This window comes from Equus quagga, chromosome 1 (assembly GCF_021613505.1).
Source record: "Equus quagga isolate Etosha38 chromosome 1, UCLA_HA_Equagga_1.0, whole genome shotgun sequence".
NCBI classification, from domain to species: Eukaryota; Metazoa; Chordata; class Mammalia; order Perissodactyla; family Equidae; genus Equus; species Equus quagga.
Genome location: NC_060267.1, coordinates 80698366 through 80719028, shown reverse-complemented (window position 1 = coordinate 80719028; position 20663 = coordinate 80698366).

The following is a 20663-nucleotide window of genomic DNA, read 5'->3' as shown; positions in this document are numbered from 1 at the left end:
CTACTCCATGACCCCTCTTGCCAGTTCGCTGACCTCTTTGAATCTTCCAAAATTTATGATCCCTGCTTCCATCCATCTGCTTTCACTGAAGTTGGCAAGGTCCTAAGACCACATTGTTGATTCTGGCTATTTCTGGTCAGTCTTCATTCATTCAACAAGTAGATGCCAAGCATAGAGCTAGGTTTGCAAATTTTTTCTGAAAAAGGTCAGATAGTAAACGTTTTAGGCTTTAAGGGTCATAGCGTCACTGTTATCAACTACTCAACTCTGCCATTGTAGTGACAAAGAAGCCATAGACAATAAATAAACCAAAAGGGATGGCCATGTTCTGTTAGAACTTTATTTTCAAAAACAGGTGGAGGGTCAAATCTGGCCTATGGGTCATCATTTGAAGACTTCTGAGCTAGATATTGGGCATTACAAGTTGAATAACATATGATATTTGATATTGGAGTGCAAAACTCACTAGCCCATCCTTTTTTTGTATTCTCTACAGCTTCTTTCATGCAACAACAGCAGAGTTGACAAAGATCTTCTGGCCCACAAAGCCTAGAATAATTTTTATCCTATCCCTCATAGAAAGTTCCAGATCCCTGGTTTAGAATAATAAAAGGGTTATTACTGAATAGCAATTAAGCCTGAGGAATTAGGAGACAGATACTGTTTCAAATCCAATAAAAATGCTATTAATAATCACAAAAATAACCATGTGTCAACCATGTGATAAGCATTGTACTAATAATTTTTTAAATGTATTTAATGTGCTAATCACAGCAATTATATAAGACAGTAATTATTGTTGTTCTCAATTTACAAACTCAGAGGTAGTTTACCTAAACCATATACGTATTAAGATATAAGAATTCAAACCCAGCTCTATGTGTATCCAAAACTCTGCTTAATTAATCTGGACCATGAAGGATGAATAGGGAATTTGCCAAGTTGGTGGAAGAGCATTCAAAGCAGAAAAAACAGCCTGTGCAAATGCACAGAGGCATGAAAGCATGTTCAAGGAAGGCATTCAGAGGGAGGAAGCATTCAGAAGCAGGAGGACGAAGGACTAGGAAGGGCCATGGGCTGGTTTATGAAAATAGTTTGCCCTTGCAGTTTCTTTAGCCAGGGCTGGTTGGTGTGGATAAGCTACTTAGCTATGGTGGAAAGTATAAACCCCTGGGAGGTAGGATTCTCTCACTTATTAATCATTTTTGTGCATTACAACACTCTCCAGTATGTCAGTGGTGATGAGTTATGGCATAGGCAGACCTAGCTTATTGTTCAGATTCTCTGTTGGAGCAAACAGTGCTTATCTTACTTGAGATGCTGCTCTTATGCATTTCCTTACCTCTGATATTTATTCAGAGAAATTAAACAGCCAAAATGGTAGCCTGTAGGGGTTGACTATGATATTGGAAGCCTGGCTCGTTTCAGAGGTGCCAGGAGATGTTACCTTATTTTAAAGTAAGCATAGGAACACAGTAGGACACTCATTTCAAGGGCAATGCCAGGTGCTTCGAAGTGTCTTAGCTCTGAGCTTCTGTTCATGACCCAGAGCAATCAATGTTAGACATGACTAGTCTGCATCTTTCGTGCTGTCCAGAAAAGGAGAGTGGGAGCCCAAGAAGAGTGTGGTCTTCCCTGGGTCACAGAACTGGTTGAACACTGTTTTTCTGTTAGGAAAGCTGTGTGATCTGGGTTCTGGATGGGTCTGAATATGATATGAATATGGTTGATGATCTGAATATGGTTGATGAACCATTTCACTGCACAGATGAAAACTACTCCAAGACTTTGGCGGAACAAATTGAGGATGTGGACTCGTCATGCTTAGTAGAATTATTGACCACTTCCAAAGAGGAAGCTCAGTACTTAGAGCTGCAAGGAAAGGCAGATCTCAGTTCAAATACGGACATACCTTCTGTGAATCAGAGATGACAGAGGAATGATCTGAGTCTTATGGTCTCCGAGAGCTTGCTCACCATTTCCTCCCCCTACCCAAGGAAAATCTTATGAGTAAAGAGAATGAGCATGTGCTCGTAGGAATCTGCGAAAGTGTAGCTGAAAATGGATTCTAAAAGCACAAAGTTTGGGGCTGGCCCCGTGGCTGAGTGGTTAAGTTTGCACGCTCCGCTGCATGTGGCCCAGTATTTCATCAGTTCGAATCCTGGGCGCAGACATGGCACTGCTCATCAAACCACGTTGAGGCAGCGTCCCACATGCCACAACTAGGACACACAACTAAGAATATACAACTATGTCCCTGGGGGGCTTTGGGGAGAAAAAGGAAAGAAAGAAAATCGTTAAAAAAAAAATAAAAGCACAAAGTTCTTTTGAAGTGCCCTGTTTTATGGGAAAATTCCATACACATTTGGCATTAAATTCAACAATATGTCCCTTTTTGTTTTGACATAGCCTTTGAAATACTTACTATCCTGTAAAATTGATCCTTGGCACACCACAGGAGGTATAGATACTCTCATCTGAGAAGCAGCAACTGATATCATGTAATAATTAATATTGTAACATCTCAAAGTTGAAACAGGTCCTTGGAATCACCTTTTCTGATTACTATCCAGTGCATAATATTGAAGAACAGGGTAATTTAAGGCTGTCTGATGTCCCTTCTGATTCTGAGAACCTATGAGTTCAGACTTCAGTAAATTTCTACACCAAAACGTTCTCAGTGGGCTGATGTTTTCACCTCCAGCATTAGTATAATATGCATTTCAAATATTGTATAGTATTACATACATACATACACAAGTATAAGTAATATGTTTCATAAGCAAGATAAAACTTTAGATTATAGGCTTTAAAGTCAGGGAGACCCGGTTTCAAATTATAGATCTTCACAGCTGGTTAGATCTGTGACCTTAGGCATGTTTCCTAAACTTGCTTAGCCTCAGTTTCCTTATTATAGAGTGGGAATAAAAAGATCCTCCTTCCAGAGTTGGTGCATGCATTAAAAGAGGTAAAGGTCATAAATCTCTTACCACAGTGACTGGAAGATACAACATGTGTATAAAATGGTAGCTAGTGTGTGTGTGTGTGTGTGTGTGTGCATGTGCATTCAGGCATGTATGTAATTCTCATGGTGAAGGGCACAAAATGACAAGTTTAACAAAAATGTGTGGACTTGAAAAGAGATGAGTCATGTGCTGGAATAGAGGAGTTTATGGATTGAAAGGGTAAGATGCAAACCGAAAGAACGGTCCACTGACAACATTTGTTCCTTTACTTCTTGGCTCTAGGAAGCTCCTGAGACATAAGAAATTCTGGAACTCAGTTCTGTAAAGCTGAGAGTCTGCATTTCTTCTCCTGCTCTCAGACATATGCACTATATCCCCAGACATAACAGATGGCCAGCTCTTTGCACACAAATCAGCTCTGTGGAAACCACGGGGCATAGCAGGAGAGGAGGAACATCTCCACCAGTGTTACTCTCCTTGAATTAAAGAATAGGTTCCTATCTCTTCTCTTCATTGACGACAAGGAATCAATGGAACTCTTGGGATGCCCTCTGAACCCAGGCTTACCAGTCGGTAGCACTGATGTTGTTCAAAGTTTCTTCATGAAAGAGTCCACTCCCAAGCTCCACAGCAAAGCTGGAGATTAAGGAGATATACCTAATTATTCATTTTTCCCTGGGAGAAGGATGGTGCCTGGGAGGTGATCAATTTCAGAGGTCGTTTATCCACTCAAGGCAATGGGAACTTCAACCAAGTCATTGGGTTTGCATGCACTTCAGTTCCCTAGGAAAACACTGTCTCTGGGCAGCTCACAGCATGCACTAAGCCATCAAAGTACTAATAAAAATCTTTACTACCCATCAACTTGGTGAAATATATTAATAGGAGCTATATTCCATATGCTGAGTGTACATATAAAATACAACACTACTTATAAAATCTTCTCCCTGCTTCTTTTCCCAAGACGGTCTACTCAAAGCAAGCAGGTAGGGGCTTTCATTTTCCCCTTTGGCAGTTCTGGAACCCTGGGGAATTTCAAGGTATTTGTAGATATGTGGGATCTTTGTTATATGACTGTTCATTACTTGAATTCAGATACTTATGGTTCTGTAGAGCAGTCTTCACTATTTAAAAATATTTTTAAAAAACTATGTTGTAAAATCAGTTTCTATCAAGGTAGCTATCTTGTTTCTTCCCATCTTGTCAAAATAATTTTTGTTGTTGTTTAGGCTAATACCAATTTTTTAAAATATTTTGAGCGCCCGCATCATAATGAGAATACAATGCTTATCACCTGCAAAATGAAATTGCAGTCCTGTGAAAGCTGCACAGTATCATGAAGTTGATGAAAGTGATGGTAAAGTTCTCTGGAATCACATTCTGAGCCACTGGCAAAAGAGGATTAGACTGAGTTAGACCAATTAACAATTGAAAAAGAGAAAATCAACAAGGAAGATGATTAGAAGCTTCAAAAGAGAAATATTTGAATATCAAAGGAATAGGAGAAGCCTTGGGGAAAAATGATGAATCTCTCAAATATTTTTACAAAAATTACCTTCCTCCTAATCATGATATGAAAGTTAAATGCAAAGTGAAGGATTTCATTTCATTTGATCATACAATTTTGTCAGAAAAATTACTGTTAAAAAATCAAGACCCGGCTCATTTTCTGATCATTTTATGAATTAGCATGCAGTTAAAATTATCAAATAAATTCTGACTATATAAGCTAAAATAAACTTTTATTCATGCATTTTAGTTTCATTTGCCAAACTTCTTGCATGCTTTTCTCTGGAATTGTGTGTCTATTTGAGGCAGATTCGCTTTCGAGTGGATTTGATTTCAGAGAAGGATATTGTGTTGTAGTTAAGGTAGTTAAGATTGTGTACGGAATCTGGAACCGGCATGCCTGGGTTTTAAATGCAAGTTATGGAGGGTTATCTGGCTTCCCTATGCTAAGGGTTCTTCATCTAGAAAATAGAATTAATAGTAGTCCTGTTTGAACAGAGGACAGGGAGCAGGCGGGGAGAGTGTATTGAGAGGCTTCTAGTCCACTCTGTGATTGGATGTGTCTGACTTCTTCCCTGGGTGTGGAGTCTATGCTTTTTAAGTAGAGGTGGTTCATTTCATTCCTTTTCAGATCCCCTTCTGGAAAAAGTGACCTTCTCCTCCTCTTCTGGTTACCTCCTTTCGGTGCACAACTATCACTTACTGTATTTCTGGAAGCCATCCTTGACTGTATCTCATGCCACATAAGGTTAGGTAGCCCTCCACTATGATCCCCATAAAACTAATGAATATCTCTATAGCTTTTCTGGTTCAATCCTTTCTTTTTCTTCCCAGTCTGCTTCAGGGATTCATGTCTCTCTGAACTATGAAGAAAAAGCACACTCATCTCTGTATCTCTAGTACCTGGCACAGGAGACTCCTAATCATTATCAATGAGTGAATGATTGCCTCAGTGAGTCAGGCTTGGCAGCAAAAACAACCTTGGGGTGAGAGGTACTGGCTGGTTCTGCTATTAATTGGCCCTAGCAGTTTGAACAGCTTGTTTTTCTCTGAGACTCGTTTTGAATGTACTCTAGAGTGGAGAAGTTGGCTTTGTTCAATTCTTTGGGCTCTCACAGCTATAATGCCCTGTAATTTGATGACACCCATAAAACTGAAGTGCCAAACCTGGTGGTGGTAGTGGGGGCAGTATGCTAATTTTTTTTCTCAACTTATAAAAGGAAGTTGTCCTGAAATACTGATAAGCTCTCATTCTTCTGCTCCATCTTTGCCCATTGACAAATATTTGGGCCTGGCAGTCTCTCAACTTAGATCAACCTGGATGCTCTCTACTCCACTTGTAGAGCTTCAGCTAAGGTTACGGGTGTCATTAATCCCTGTTTGAGGGTTTGTTCCTCTGGCTGTGCATCCTCATTCTCACCACCACTAATGCTGATAAGCTTTGCTGTGAGCTACCATCTGCCAGACAATACACTAAAAACACTTTTCATACATTATGTCATGTAATTATTGCACAAACTCAGTGGGAGAGAAATCATTGTTCCAGTTTTCAGATTGAGACCATCAAGGCTAAGATGAATTTGGGGCCAGCCTGGTGGCACAGAGGTTAAGTTCGCATGTTCTGCTTCTAGGGGGCCCGGGGTTTGCCAGTTCGAATCCCAGGTGCGGACATGGCACTGTTTGGCACACCATGCTGTGGCAGGCGTCCCACGTATAAAGTAGAGGAAGATGGGCATGGATGTTAGCTCAGGGCCAGGCTTCCTCAGCCAAAAAGAGGAGGACTGGTAATAGTTAGCTCAGGGCTAATCTTCCTCAAAAAAAAAAAACAATAAAAACCAAAACAAGGCTAAGAGGAATTAGAAAATGTCTTGGAAATTTCCTTGGAAAACGTCTTGGAAATTTCCTTGGTAGTAAATTGCAGGAATCCAAATCCTGGTCTTTCTGGCTTCAGAATCCTTACTTTTAACCAAAATGTTTCACAACCTGCTAAATTGTATCAACATTTATTCTGTTTTGCCCATTGTCTGGCAATACCATGTGGTGTGAGCATCTCTTCTTCCAAGTTACAAACCATTTACTCCCTACATTTCTGTGTGTGGTGGGTGGAGCTGGATGCACGTCGGGTTGCTTTCTAAGTCTTCTAAAGGTCTACAAACATGCAAGACAGAAGGTGTAAGAAAAGCAGAATGTCATAGCCATTGAGAGTATGGGCTGTGAGCTGCCAGCTTTGAAACCTGGTTCTTGCCCCTCCCATCTATGTGCTTGGTCTTGGGCAGCTTGCCTAATGGCCTGATGCCTCAGTGTCCTCATCTGTAAAATGTGAAATAATAATATTTCCTATGTCAAAAGGTTGTTGTAAGAATTGATGAGTTAATAAATGCGACATATTTAGAATGATGCCTTGTACAGATTAAATATTATGTGTGCTAAATAACATTATCCTATACACTTTTGAGAGTGCAATTCAAATGATATTTTCTCTAGAAATTTTTCCTAAATTCTCTCTTCGAATCCTTGTTCTCTGGAATCTCATTAGGAAATTAAAACAAAATAGATTTAAAAAACACCACCACCACCATAAAACAACAACAATAATAATAACAACAACAAAGACCTTTAGCTCATTTACCTTCTGATTTCAAAATATATTTCTTAATTAAACAGATCACTCATTTCCCCGTGTGACTCAGGCCTAAGCAACATAAATCTTACTTTTCGTAGGCTTTTCACTTATGTGCAAAATCAATATTCTTTTGACTACTTTCCCCTATTTTGGCTGCTAGGAAGCTCGTAGACATTTTGAATCAATTTTACTCATCGATGAGAGAATAATATCTACATAATTTGAATTTTCCTTTATCTTAAATTTCCATATAATTTTTAGATTCCCTCGTTTTAATTTTAATCAATTTATGTCTTTTCCATTTCATTGTTAATCTTTTGGTAAGCATCCTCACATTCTCTATCAAATAGAATATAAATGAGTTAATACAGTAAGGACTATATTCATGTACGCAATCCCATAATTCCTAGCACTGCTTTATATACATAGTTTTAGATTGAACCATTGTTAATGAAAACCAGACCTGGACAGTAGTTAAAGTGGTAAAAGCAGATTTTAATCAGAAATTATTTATATTTATTTATATGTGTATTTAATGGAATTAAATTATTATATCAGGAAAAGAGAACTCAGTATAGAACTGGTCTTATTTCCAAATACACGGAAAAATGGGAATTTACAGCTAAGGAGTAGAGTGAGACTAAGGAGCTGGTGGATGGGGAATTACTAAGGTAGGGTAATTCTTGCTAACCTGATCTAACAGTGTTCTTCCTGATCAGATATCACCTGGGGGATGCTAAAGGATGAGGAGGGTGATCAGATATTGAAAGTGGGAGATTCTGGTTGAACCAACTTGACCTGATAAGATTCTTGCTAAAACTGGACTCTTGAAGGACATGTTCAACAATGGAGCCTAGCTGATAAAGAGTTCAAAGGAACCTGACTAGAGTTTGGTCAAGAAGAGAACCTTTGTCACTTTACGAACATGGCAACATCCAACTATTTTTTTACCTATGTAAACAGCAGGTTCAACCTAGTATTGTCACAATAAGTGTTTTCGTTAACCTCAATTTTGAAGTATTAGTAATAAAAGACAAAAAACATAATTTTCTGTTTTTTGAAAATTGAAATAACATTTCTTGAATGTCTGCCCCCCTCTCAGCTTGTCAATAGTGGTTGTTTATTCAATGAAAATGGTACCTGTCTGCCCCGGCTCTAATGTGATATGTAGTTGATACTTCAAAGCACTAATACTTCCAACTAAATTTCATGTTTAATTTATTACATAATTCTCCATAACTGATTTTATTGATGAACTGTGCAGCGTAAAATTATTATTTGTTAAAAATTTCACAGTACTTTTAAAAACTTTATAGCTACAAGAAAAAATCCATTCCTCTATAAAGGCATTTGAGAGAAAAAAATCCAAGATAAAGAACTTCACAGGATTAAGGATCTGTTCTGCTTGCTGTCTTCATCCCTGCTTCACATAAACACAGTGGCCTTATTTTTCAAATAGGCTTTCATTTAGGAAACAGATAAGAGGGATTCAGTTTATTTCCACAAATATTGAGAATCCACCATTGGTTAGGATGAGGATAAAATGTTAAAAAATAATCGTATTTCTTACCACTGAAGAACAGCCCCTGGGCTGGTGCTGGAGAAACATGTACAGTTTTAAATAAGATGTGATATGTGTTCATTTTCTACTTTTTAATTGAAGTTCATGCTTCCTTTTGATAACTAAGCATCTTCCACAATCCTTCACCATTATTTGTAATTTAAACAAATAAATTAAATGCTGCAACTAAACAACAAACTAATGGTGATTTTATTAAAATACGTTTCTAAAATAGCCCTGCCAGGATCTCTGAGAAAGTCCCTGAGATGCAGCCTCCATCCCTCTTTCCCCTGGCTTTTGATAAAAACCATGCACGGCATGTGTGAATAAAAAAGTTAACTCAACCTCCTTTATAATCACTGTAAGTGAGAAATGCACAAGGACCTACAGTGGCCCTTTTAGAAGCTAGAAAAAGATATGAAATGTCACATTAAAAATAGTAAAGAAAGGAGACACTCCAGAGCAACTGGTACCACTGCTGTTTGAATCCACTTGTCCTATCTCTAACCAGATCACCAAAAACATGTGCCCTCTGTTTCCCCAAATTGTGAACAATGTCATTGGATTTTTTTATTTGGGTAAGATCTTAGAGACCACCTTATAGTGAACTTTGAGTTTACAGATGAAACAAACTGAGATTCAAAGAGCTATGTGTCTTCCCAAATTGCTAAAGCAATCCTGAGAAAAATGAACAAAGCTGGAGGCATCACAATCCCTGACTTCAAAATATACTACAAAGCTGTAGTAATCAAAACAGCATGGTACTGGTACAAAAACAGGCACACAGATCAATGGAACAGAATTGAAAGCCCAGAAATAAAACCACACATCTATGGACAGCTAATCTTCAACAAAGGAGCTGAGGGCATACAATGGAAAAAAGAAAGTCTGTTCAACAAATGGTGTTGGGAAAACTGGACAGACACGTGTAAAAGAATGAAAATTGACCATTCTTTTACACCATTCACAAAAATAAACTCAAAATAGATCAAAGACTTAAAGGTAAGACCTGAAGCCATAAGACTTCTAGAAGAAAATATAGGCAGTACTCTCTTTTGATAGCAGTCTTAAAAGGATCTTTTCAGACACCATGTCTTCTCAGACAAGGGAAGCAATAGAAAGAATGAACAAATGGGACTTCATTAGACTAAAGAGCTTCTACAAGGCAAGGGAAAACAGGATTGAAACAAAAACACAATCTACCAATTGGGAAAAAATATTTGCAAATCATATATCCAACAAAAGGTTAATCTCCATAATATATAAAGAGCTCACACAACTCAATAACAAAAACTCAAACAACCTGATCAAAAAATGGGCAAGGGATCTGAACAGACATTTCTCCAAAGAAGATATATGGATGGCCAGCAGGCACATGAAAAATGCTCATCATCACTGATCATCAGGGAAATGCAAATCAAAATTGCACTAAGATATCACCTTATACCTGTTAGAATGGCTAAAATAAGCAAAACGAAAAATAACAAATGTTGGAGAGGTTGTGGAGAAAAGGGAACCCTCATACACTGCTGGTGGGGATGCACGCTGGTGCAGCCACTATGGAAAACAGTATGGAGATTTCTCAAAAAATTAAAAATAGAAATACCATATGACCCAGCCATCCCGCTACTGGGTATCTATCCAAAGAACTTGAAATCAGCAATTCAAAGAGACCCATGCACCATTATGTTCATTGCAGCATTATTCACAATAACCAAGACGTGGCAGCCACCTCAGGGCCCATGGACTGATGATTGGATAAAGAAGATATGGTGTACATATATACAAGGGAATCCTACTTAGCCATATAAAAGGATAAAATCATCCCATTCACAACAACATGGATGGACCTTGAGGGTATTATGTTAAGTCAAATAAGCTAGATAGAGAAAGACAATCTCTGTATGACTCCACTCATATGTGGAAGTTAAACACGTGGACAAAGAGAGCAGATTAGTGGTTACTAGAGGAAAGGGGAGTTGGGAGGTGGGCACAAAGGGTGGAGAGGTGCACCTACAATATGACTGACAAATAATAATGTACAACTTAAATTTCGCAAGGTTGTAAACTATCATCACCTCAATAAAAAATAAAATAGAAAAAGAAAAAGAGCTATGAGTCTTATCCAAGATAAGGATCCAGGCCCCTGACTGAAAGTCCTCTTCCCATGGTCTCAGGCAGCTTCCCTGAAACCTTCCTTAATTCCCTAGCTGTGACTTTATCATCTGTATCCTGCTCTAGTTTATTTCATGTAAAACAAACTTACAGGGATTTTTTAAGGAATTCTCCTTCTGTATCGCAGTTTGATGCCCATTAGGTTGTCATCATGAAATAACGTGTGTTAAATATCTTTATCCTACACAATTTTTTAGGAAGTTAGAATGTAGGGCTTGGGTACTTTTGTCTGTCTTTGTGTTTCTCTCTGTTTCTCCCATTCACACCACCTCTCCTGCTTCCATGCTCCTCAAAATGGGAAAAAGTTGATGGCATATTGACAAAGAAAGAGAAATGCTTCACGCTTCTTTCAGCCAAAGGGCGTAACAGACTAAACATAGCTATAGAGCTGAAGGCAATGTATAACACTGAATAACAGGAATTATATTTGTAAGCATTTGGGGCTTTCTCTGAACCAGCCAAGGGGGGAGGTGACCTGGGTGTGGAAGACCTCCCTGGACGTGTGTGGCAGTCAGTGGACATTCAGAACATTCATGTGTGCTGGTCCAAAACAACTCTAGTGGACAGTACCTTGAATCTGTTTCCAGAATGGGCCCACAGGTCATGATGACAAGGATGTTAGAGATGACGAACTCAAAGAGGGAGAAGACGATTCTTTCTCATACATGGCCACATCCACAATGCTTCATAATTTACTATGGCTTTCATGGCCATTATCTTATTCAGTTTTTGCAACCATCTCCTCAAGCACATACTTTTATCACATAGCATGGTTGAGAGAGTTCAAACAGAGAGGCCAAGTAACTGCCAGGAATTCCCCTGGCAGTTGGGGCGATGCAGAACAAATATTTATTCAATCGCACATTAAAAATTTTTTGACCAATATGGTCAAGGCTCTGGCGAAACAAGAGCAGACACGAGAGACAAAGTGTCTGCCCTTTGGAAATGCACTCATCTTACTTCAAATCTAGAGCAACCTATGAAGTGTTGCTGAGCTTTCAACAGTCAGAAAAATAAACAGCATTTTAGAAGTTGTAATCAACTTGATGATTACCAAGGGGAGAAGCAACTTAAAGCTAGGTATGTTCCACGGTGCTTTAAATCTTTATCTAAATTATGTATCATTAAATATAATTAGTAATTCTAGTAAACATAATATTCCCACGTTTAAAAAAAGAATTCTATTGTTATGGGGAAAAAGCATAGCTGAGTAGAAAGACTCTTCAATGTAGATAACTACAGTTTAGGAAAATAAAATGATTCAGACCAAAGAGCCAAACACAGGCGCTGCATCTATGTAGAGGCAGCTTAACACAGTCTTTGGACATAGGGTGATAAAAATAGCATCTGAAGGGCTAATCTTTCAAACCCAAACTTATAATTATGCAAACATCTCCTTAGGACACTAGTTCACTTAAAAAAAAGAGAGATTTTAAATCTGTCCTTTGACTTCTTCTGAAATGGCTTAAGGTGACTTAGCAGTTAAAACAAGTAGGAGAAATAACATTTAAGGTTATTTGAAAAGGCATTTGAAAAAAAGTAGATAGAATTGGTACTTTCAGGCTCTTGAGTTGAGAAGATTATAGTACAGGGACAATTAGTTTATTTTCTGGCGGCTAAGCTATCAAGAGAAACATTTTGAATTATGCAATAATAGAAAACATACAAATTCATCTATAGAGAAAATTCTTTCTGGACTTTTACCCAAGAAGAAATTTATCTAAAGGATAAAAACAAACAAACATTATTCAGTGCACTTTGTCTACAACCAGAATTTTACAAAAGATATAGAAATGCTGTTCTTCTGGGTGATTCACAGACTGGCCCTCCATAAAGGCAGAGAGTGTGACATTAAATCATAACTCAGGGCAGGCAATGTTGCGCGAGGCTGATATAATGGTGTCCAAGCCTCCACTCAGCTTTCTGACGCCCTAACTTAATGCTTCAATAGAACTTGGAGACTTAGGATGAATGGCTAGTTAGCAGATCTGTTAAGCTTCCTCCCTTACATGGAAGGCATTTTAAACAAGTTTTGGAATTATTATTTCAATTATTTTTTTTTTAATTTTCAGCTGTATTGACATATACTTAATACACAAAAAATTGTGCATATTTAATGAGCATCATTTTAATGAGTCTGTGCATTTGCATGCATCCCTTACACCATCCTGAGAATTAAAATAATAAACATATCCATCACCTCCAAAACTTCCCTTAGGTCCCCTTGCTCCTGTGTGCGTCTGGTAAGAACACTTCACATGAGATCTATCCTCTTACGGTTTTAAGTGCACAACACTGTATTGTTAACTACAGGTACTATGTTGAACAGAAGACCTCTAGAACTTATTCATCTTGTAGAACTGTAACTCTATACTCATTGAACAACTCTCCATTTCCCCCACGCCCATCCCTTGGCAACCACCCTTCTATTCTGTGCTTCTATGACTTTGTCTTAGATACCTCGTATAAATGGAATCACGCAGTATTTGTCCTCTCTGACTGACTTATTTCACTTAGCATTTAGCAAGTGCTTCTTTTGCCCCTATTTCATGATGTTTACAAAAGAGAACATTGTGTTAACTTTCTACTTGCACATTCCAAGCATGGTGTTAAGAATCAAAAACCAGGGGATGGTAACAATATTCATATCACAGTTTTGTTTTAAATGTGTGTCTTGGTTCATGAGGCGGACAAGTCACAGATCATTATTTAGTCATGTTTATGTTGAGAAATGTTGCTTATCAAAAGGACTGCAATTATTCCTCTCCTTTTGTCCACACTCTGCAATGTGACTTTGTAGTCCCTCCTGTCAAGAGATGGAGTTCATTTCCATACTGCTTGGAACTGGGCTGGCTTTGAGACTTGCTCTGACAAATATGCTCTGATTGAAGTGACAGTGTGTTGATTCTGAGCTTAGACCCCAAGAGCTCTTTCCTACTTCAGCAGGGTTCCTACTTCAGCAGGGTTTCTTGGAACCCTGCTGATATCCTGCAAAAACAAACTGGGTCTAACCTGCTGGATGATGACAGACACCAGTCTTAAGCATCCCCAGCCAAGGGCCAGCCCACCTTCAGAAGCAAAGCTGCCTAAGTGACCTGCAGCTTACTGTAGATGCGTGAGGGAGCCCAGCCGATACCAGAACTGCTGGGCTGAATCCAGCTTAATTTGCTGACCTACGGAATTGTGAGCCAAATAAATGGTTATTGTGTGAAGCCACTAGCTTTTGAGTGGTCTGTTTTCCACCAATCGCTAACTGTTATATGTATTAAAAAGTTACCAATAATAGCACCTTATATTTGCATAGAACTTTATCATTTAAAAGGTATTTTGCACATATTATCTCAGCTGCTTCCTATCCTGAGTCTGCTTATCAAAAAAAAAAAAAAATACCCACAGTTTCCTTATAAGGTTGTGAGGATTGATGGAGGCATGGGGGCTGGAACATAGTAGGTTGTTCCATTCCTTATTCTCTATTGCAGGATTTCTCAACATTTCTTCATTATTGCCAACCTCTGCCCCTTACTGGAGAATTCTGAGACATTTTTTTTCTAATTGCACCTCCTTAAAATTTTAACACTACAAATATACTAATTATCTGTTTCTGTACAGTGCAAATCTGTGCTTTATACATAAAGAATAAGATATTATTGCTCTGTAAGAACCAATTCTAACCCCTATGGGGGTGTATATCGTTTCATTACCATTGAGAAGGTATGCTCTATTGGTATCATGATACACATACCTATTTTATGTTGACCCTGGATTCACGAAATGATTTGCACTAGGTCACATAGCTTAAAAACTGCAGGCCCAAAAGGTTAACCCAGGATGTTTGACTTTGAGCTGAGCACCCTCGGTACTCCATCAGAGAGCCTGGGTTCAAATGTGCATTTAATCTAAGGTTGGATAAATTGAATCATCTATCTTTACTACTCTGGGGTGAAAACCAACTAATTAAACTGCTTGTAGCTGTTATAGTGCAAGAAGGAAAAGCTCTATAAATGCTTAATAATCACGTTGACAGAATCGGAAGATGCTATTTGCTTCTCTGTGCATAGAGACTGTTCTCGGATGAAGAGAATTCATTCTCTGGAGCCATCCATCCAGCCTCTCACTAAATTCACTCACACTACATTTCTTTAAGGATTTATAAGACAGAAAAGAAAATAGCAGAGAGACAGATGAAAACATTTCCGCAATACAGGCATAAAACTCTAAGGGCTAGAAGCGCAGAGGGGAGCCACAGACAGGGAAAGACTGGGAAAGATTAAATGTGTACGTGTCACTAATCACTATATTCAACCTTTAGAAATGCTCTTTGTGAGGAAAGGCATTTGCAGAAAAGGAATGTGTAAAAAAATGTGAAACTGACGAGAGCCGAGAAAGTTCGCAGGATGAAAGGTGATGGTTATTAAGCTCCAACTGGCTGGCAGCCAAATGAGGAGTGTGCCCCTGTCCAGTCAATTTAACCTGACCTTGGTTAAAGAAGCAATTCTGCTTATGCATATGAGGAAGGGGGCTTGCGGGGAACTGAAATATGAAAGTACCCGGAATCTTTTCAACCTTTGGTTCTCAAGGACCTCAGAGCCTGACTGATTTCTAAGCAATTACCAACATGTGTCTAAACCAGCTTCCTCTCAGAGGCTCCTGGTGCTGTTTGAAGAGTCGCTCTTTTTTTCCATCCAGGTAAGAGTAATTAAATGAGGAGAAGTGATTTTTCTATCCCCCGAGATTTCCTGCATCAAGAAAGAACAATGAATGTTGTAAATATTTACAAAAAAGAAAAGGAAACCAAAAAATGGAGCCTCAGAAACCAAAGAGCCCATGATCATTAGTTTACAGATGGGAAAACTGAGGTTTCAAGGCAGGAAGTGATTTCTCTCAAATTCACAGGTCGAGCTAAAATCAGAGCATATTTATCCAATGCTCATTGTACCACACTAGCTCTTACCTCCTATGAAACAGCGATCTGCTGCCATCTCAAGTATTGACTTAATTCTTCTACAGTTACTTTAAGGAAACAAACTAACGAAACCACTTCTGGAATTATCTTTTGATTCCTTTACATTCAAGTGGATTTGCAAGATTCCCCTGGCTAGAGAGACCATTTCAGCCTCTCCCTGTTCCACTGTAAGCACCTACTCAAGCTTAGAGATAATTTAAGAGAGGCAGCACCTGTCTGTTCTCTGTTCCCATTGGGTCAGCAGAGCAGGGCAGCCCCGTCTGCTGACCAACCTTTTCTTGGCACAGTATTAGAGTGAAACCCTTCTTCAAATAGTATTTCTGACATCAGCTGCTCTTCCAAATATCTTTCTTCCACACAATTTCGCCCTGTTGTCAAGTGCATAGACTGATCCTATTGGCCATTCCTTTTGTGCATAATTCGTTGATTCTGGAAGAACCCACAATCTCTCTCTTTTTCATCATACTGCTCCATTCTTCTTGTCCTTGTTGTCCATCTTGGCTCTCTTAGAAATTCAGCTTGGTGGTTTCATAGGTTTGTTTATGTTATAGCCTATATGAGGCTTTCTTGCTTTGTGCAGTCAATAATTCCTACCACACTCCCTGCCCTACCACACCCCATAATCACTGACCTCTTTTGTTTGATCCAAGGACTCATGCTGTCATGCTTTTGCCTGTCTCTGGGGTCTTCTCATGCCTGAATTCTCCTGATTTACATCTGAACTCACTAGCATGGATTTAGCCTGAAATATTTAGAAGAAACACTGCCTTCATGTTTTTTTATGACATAGCTGTATTATATGGCTCCTGTCTTGCCCACTGAGGCAGAACCCCTTCTAGTTCTGGTACTGCCACCACTTGCTGTTAAATATGAGGAAAATCTTTTCCCTCATTGGTTCTAAGTGTACTCACTTATAAATTGAGGAGGAGTTCTTTAATATTCATTCATTCATTCATCCCACCACTCATCCACTGACCCACACACATGTACTGAGCCCCTATTCTGTGCTAGGAAGCTTACTGATATCAGTTTAAGGGATCTCCAGGATGCCTTCACAAAATGGTCATATGAGATCACCTCCCTACCTATTCCTGCAGAAGCCAGAGTGACTCATTCAAGACAGAAAGCAGATGGTCCTAGTCAGAGCATGTGGGGTATAGAGGCACCCCTTATCTGCAGGAATAAGTCAGAGTTGGAAGTATAGTGTGCAGAAGGGGAGACTGAGTGGGGGAAGGAAGGAATGAAGTAGCAGCGGATCCACCTTTTAACAAGTCCTTCCCGCAGCCGAAGGAGTTGCATCCTGTGGTTGAAAATAGACAGAGAGTGGGACAGAAATAGCAGCACCTGCTTAAATCCACAGTCTCACAACCTGAGCTCTGGAAACGAGATGTGCCTGCAGGCGAGCACGCTTGCTATCACTTGCAGAAGAACCACCCTGGCCCTTATCATTGTTCTAATTACCCAGGTGCCTGCATTCTCCCTGTCTCTTCTTTCCCACCATTCACAGATGGGTGTCTGAGTTTACATTGGGCAGAAGTCTGAGGCAGAGCTGGGCTTTGACCTCAATTTGCTGTGATATCTAGTTTTACTTTTATCCTTTCTGGGTCTCTGTTTCCCTATCAATAAAATCAGAGAGTTGGCCTTGAAAATTCACTTAAGTTCTAAAAGGCTGGACCCAGGATGCTCCTCACTGTTTCTGCCTGCCTCTCCACACCCCACACCTTACCCCACATTCCTTCCTTCTTTCTTCCCTCCTTGGTGTTACATAATCCTTTCCACTGTTCTTCCTTTCCAAATGGGACTGCAGAAAAGGCAAGGATTCATGTTCAGAGTGCTAATGTTGGCCAGAGAGTCAGTAACAGCAATGCCTGGGCTCATAGTTCAATCTGTGTATTTCTCACCCTGTTATGGGGAACTTCAGGGGCAGAGGAAGTTTTGGCTTCTATGCAGGGGCCAGAGCCAAGGGGCTCCAAGGTAGGTGACCAAGTGGGCCAGTTTTCTCAGATAAGTAATGATTTTTATAGCTTCCATTTCGACTTCAGGACTCTCTCAATTGTGTCACTTCTCCCTCCCTCTCTCACTGTCCCTTTCTGTCAATTTCTTCCATATCAGACACTCCAGAACTTCAGCCTACAAGCAGTTTTCTTATGTTTTGTCCTTGCCATCCATGTCCTCTCATCTCACTGCTTCACTGCCATCATTTGTCTTTCAGGAACCTTCCATTTTCTAAAGACTATCTCCATTCTTCACCATGTGCTCTTCCCCTTTTCTCTTTGTCTCTTGCATGCTCATCCATTCTCTCATCTTCTGTAGGTCTTCCCTCCTGTCTCATGTTTCTCTTTGCTCCCTGTTTACCCCACATCCTTTCTCATATTCTCCTTTAATTTCTCACTTTCTCCTCATCATTCTACTCTGCATTCCTCTCCTCTCTTCAGCAACTTAGTGTAGTGGAAAGACCAGAGTCTTGGACACAAGATGGACCTGGGTGGGTTTATGTTCTGTAGTCTTGAGGAAATTTCCTAATCTTCAAATATGTGATTTACTCATCTTCAAAATGGGTCAATGGAAAGAATTTCAAAACTTCCATGTTGATATGAGATGACATCTATGAAGAACCTGGGTCTTGAAAGATAACATTATGCCTAAAGACTTCAAAATAAACATTGGCTGTTATAATAATCACCATCATTTTCATCATCTACATCAACAAAATATTAGTCTTTCTCTGACTTTCTTGTCTTTTCATTTCTCCAGTCTCTCTCCCAACTCTGTTTCTCCTGGACAAGGTTAAGTGTCCCTATTATATATTCTTATAACCCCTTGAATGCCCCCCTCACAGTTCATATCACACTGGTTTATCATTGCCTGTTTGACCTTCCTTCTCTCTTCTCCACTTGGAGCAAACACCCTGTCTTGGTCATCATTGTGTCTCTAGGGCCTGGGACAGGGTTGAAAGTGTATTAGGTACAGGGGCCAGAACTAGATTCAGGTGACCAAGGTGCCTAGATCATAACATTTAAGGAGACACTCACTCTCAGAGTCATATCTCTGCAATAGAGACTCAGTAAAAACAGATTGTGTGGCTTAGTGGATTAATTCTTTCTGACTCCCTCTCTGTCATATTTTTGCAATCACAACAGTCTTTCCTTTCTTCTGTCGTTCTTCTCTCTCCCTCCCTTCCGTCAACTCCTGTCTTCACCCCTGATTTTCACTTCCTGGTCCTGTCCCTTTAACAGCCTCAGTCTCTCCAGTTTGTCCATGCCTTCACTCACCCCCTAGGCACCTTCCCACACACCCTATCCAGCTCTTGCTCTGTCCACTTGCTTGAATCTGGCAAACTTTCTTCTCTCTGCCTCTTCTTTTGTTGATTTATATAGGGTTATTTTCTCCATGGAGGGAAAGAATTTCTTTGATACTCCAAAGGACCAGACTAGCACAAAAACCACACACAGTTTTTGTTTGATGTGGACAATTTTATTCCCATTCAGTTCCCTGGGTTTTCAAACAGCTGCAGATCTCTGAACTCAAAACATCTGAGCCAGTTCATCCTCCCTCTCCTGAAAGTGCACAGGCATTTTTTTAAGTCTTTAACAACCTGTCCTATACCTCACTGAACAGAGGTCACATCATTAGTAGGGCCCTGAGTTCATCCTGAAAAGGTAAAACTGTTAAATTAAGAACAGATCTAGGTACAGGTCTTTAAATAAAAGTGAAAGATACAAGCTAAAAACCAAACTACTTCCTTCTTCCTGTCACCTGTTTGTTGCGCCCTCCACTTTCCAAGGCCGAAACCTTTTTGAACACTTATGTATATCATTTGAGCTACATTCACTATTAGCTGTGCAATCTTTCTCTAATTAGGATATCCACCCAAATAAAATTGCCTTAAAGAATTTTAAACTTAAAGAATTCTTCAAATAGGGTGCAGGTGTCTTTACAGATCCTAAAAACTGATACATTGTTTGTATGAACAATTTGTAGAGGCTCTGAAGAGATATGTGTTATGAGGCAAACTATATCTTCTGTTTGGTGTCTCCTCACCTCAAGTTCGTGTCACTGTCCAGAGGTTTACCAGATATTAGCTAGCAAGCCTGATTTATGATATTTATCAATATTTGCTCTAATTACTCGTGTACCAGGGGTTAAATTCAATAAGATGAAAATGTAGATTCATGGAAAGACCCACACTTTGGAAGCATCATCTCTATCTGGGGAGGTTTAGGCCAGTGCTGAGCTAGGTGAGACTAGGCAAAGAGGGAAGCAGGACAATCTTGAGTATAATAAATGTCTAATACTGTATTTGATAGAAGGGTAAACTGCTGCATCTTCTCCAGAGAGAAATTTAGCAATATGTGACCAAATTTTAAAAAGCATGTATGATTTGACCCAGCATTCTACAAATATATTGGCAGATGTGAAAAAAAGGTGTGTGTACAAGGTGAACATTGAAGCATTGTTAGAAGAAAAATGACCAAAAATAACCTAAATGTCCGTTGATAGAAGAAATTATATTGTATGTATGCCTTGAAATATCTTGTAGGTGCTAAAAAGGATGAGCTTTTATGTAGTAGTATGGTAAATCTTTCCGATATAAGACCAAGTATTAATACCATGCAGAGCATGGTACCATTGCAATGCTTTATTTTTTCCCAAGTAATTTTATTGAGGTCATAATGGTTTATAACATCGTGTAATTTGGGATGTACATTATTATTTATAAGTTTCACAATACTTTTTGATGTGTCAACTTGGCTAGCCTGACCTATGGTCCCCAGGACACCCCTATCAATATGTTCTTAGTTAGGGAGCACTAAAGGGATATTCTCTCAAGAGAGTTGGAGGGCAGAAAGGAATCTGTGGTCAGTT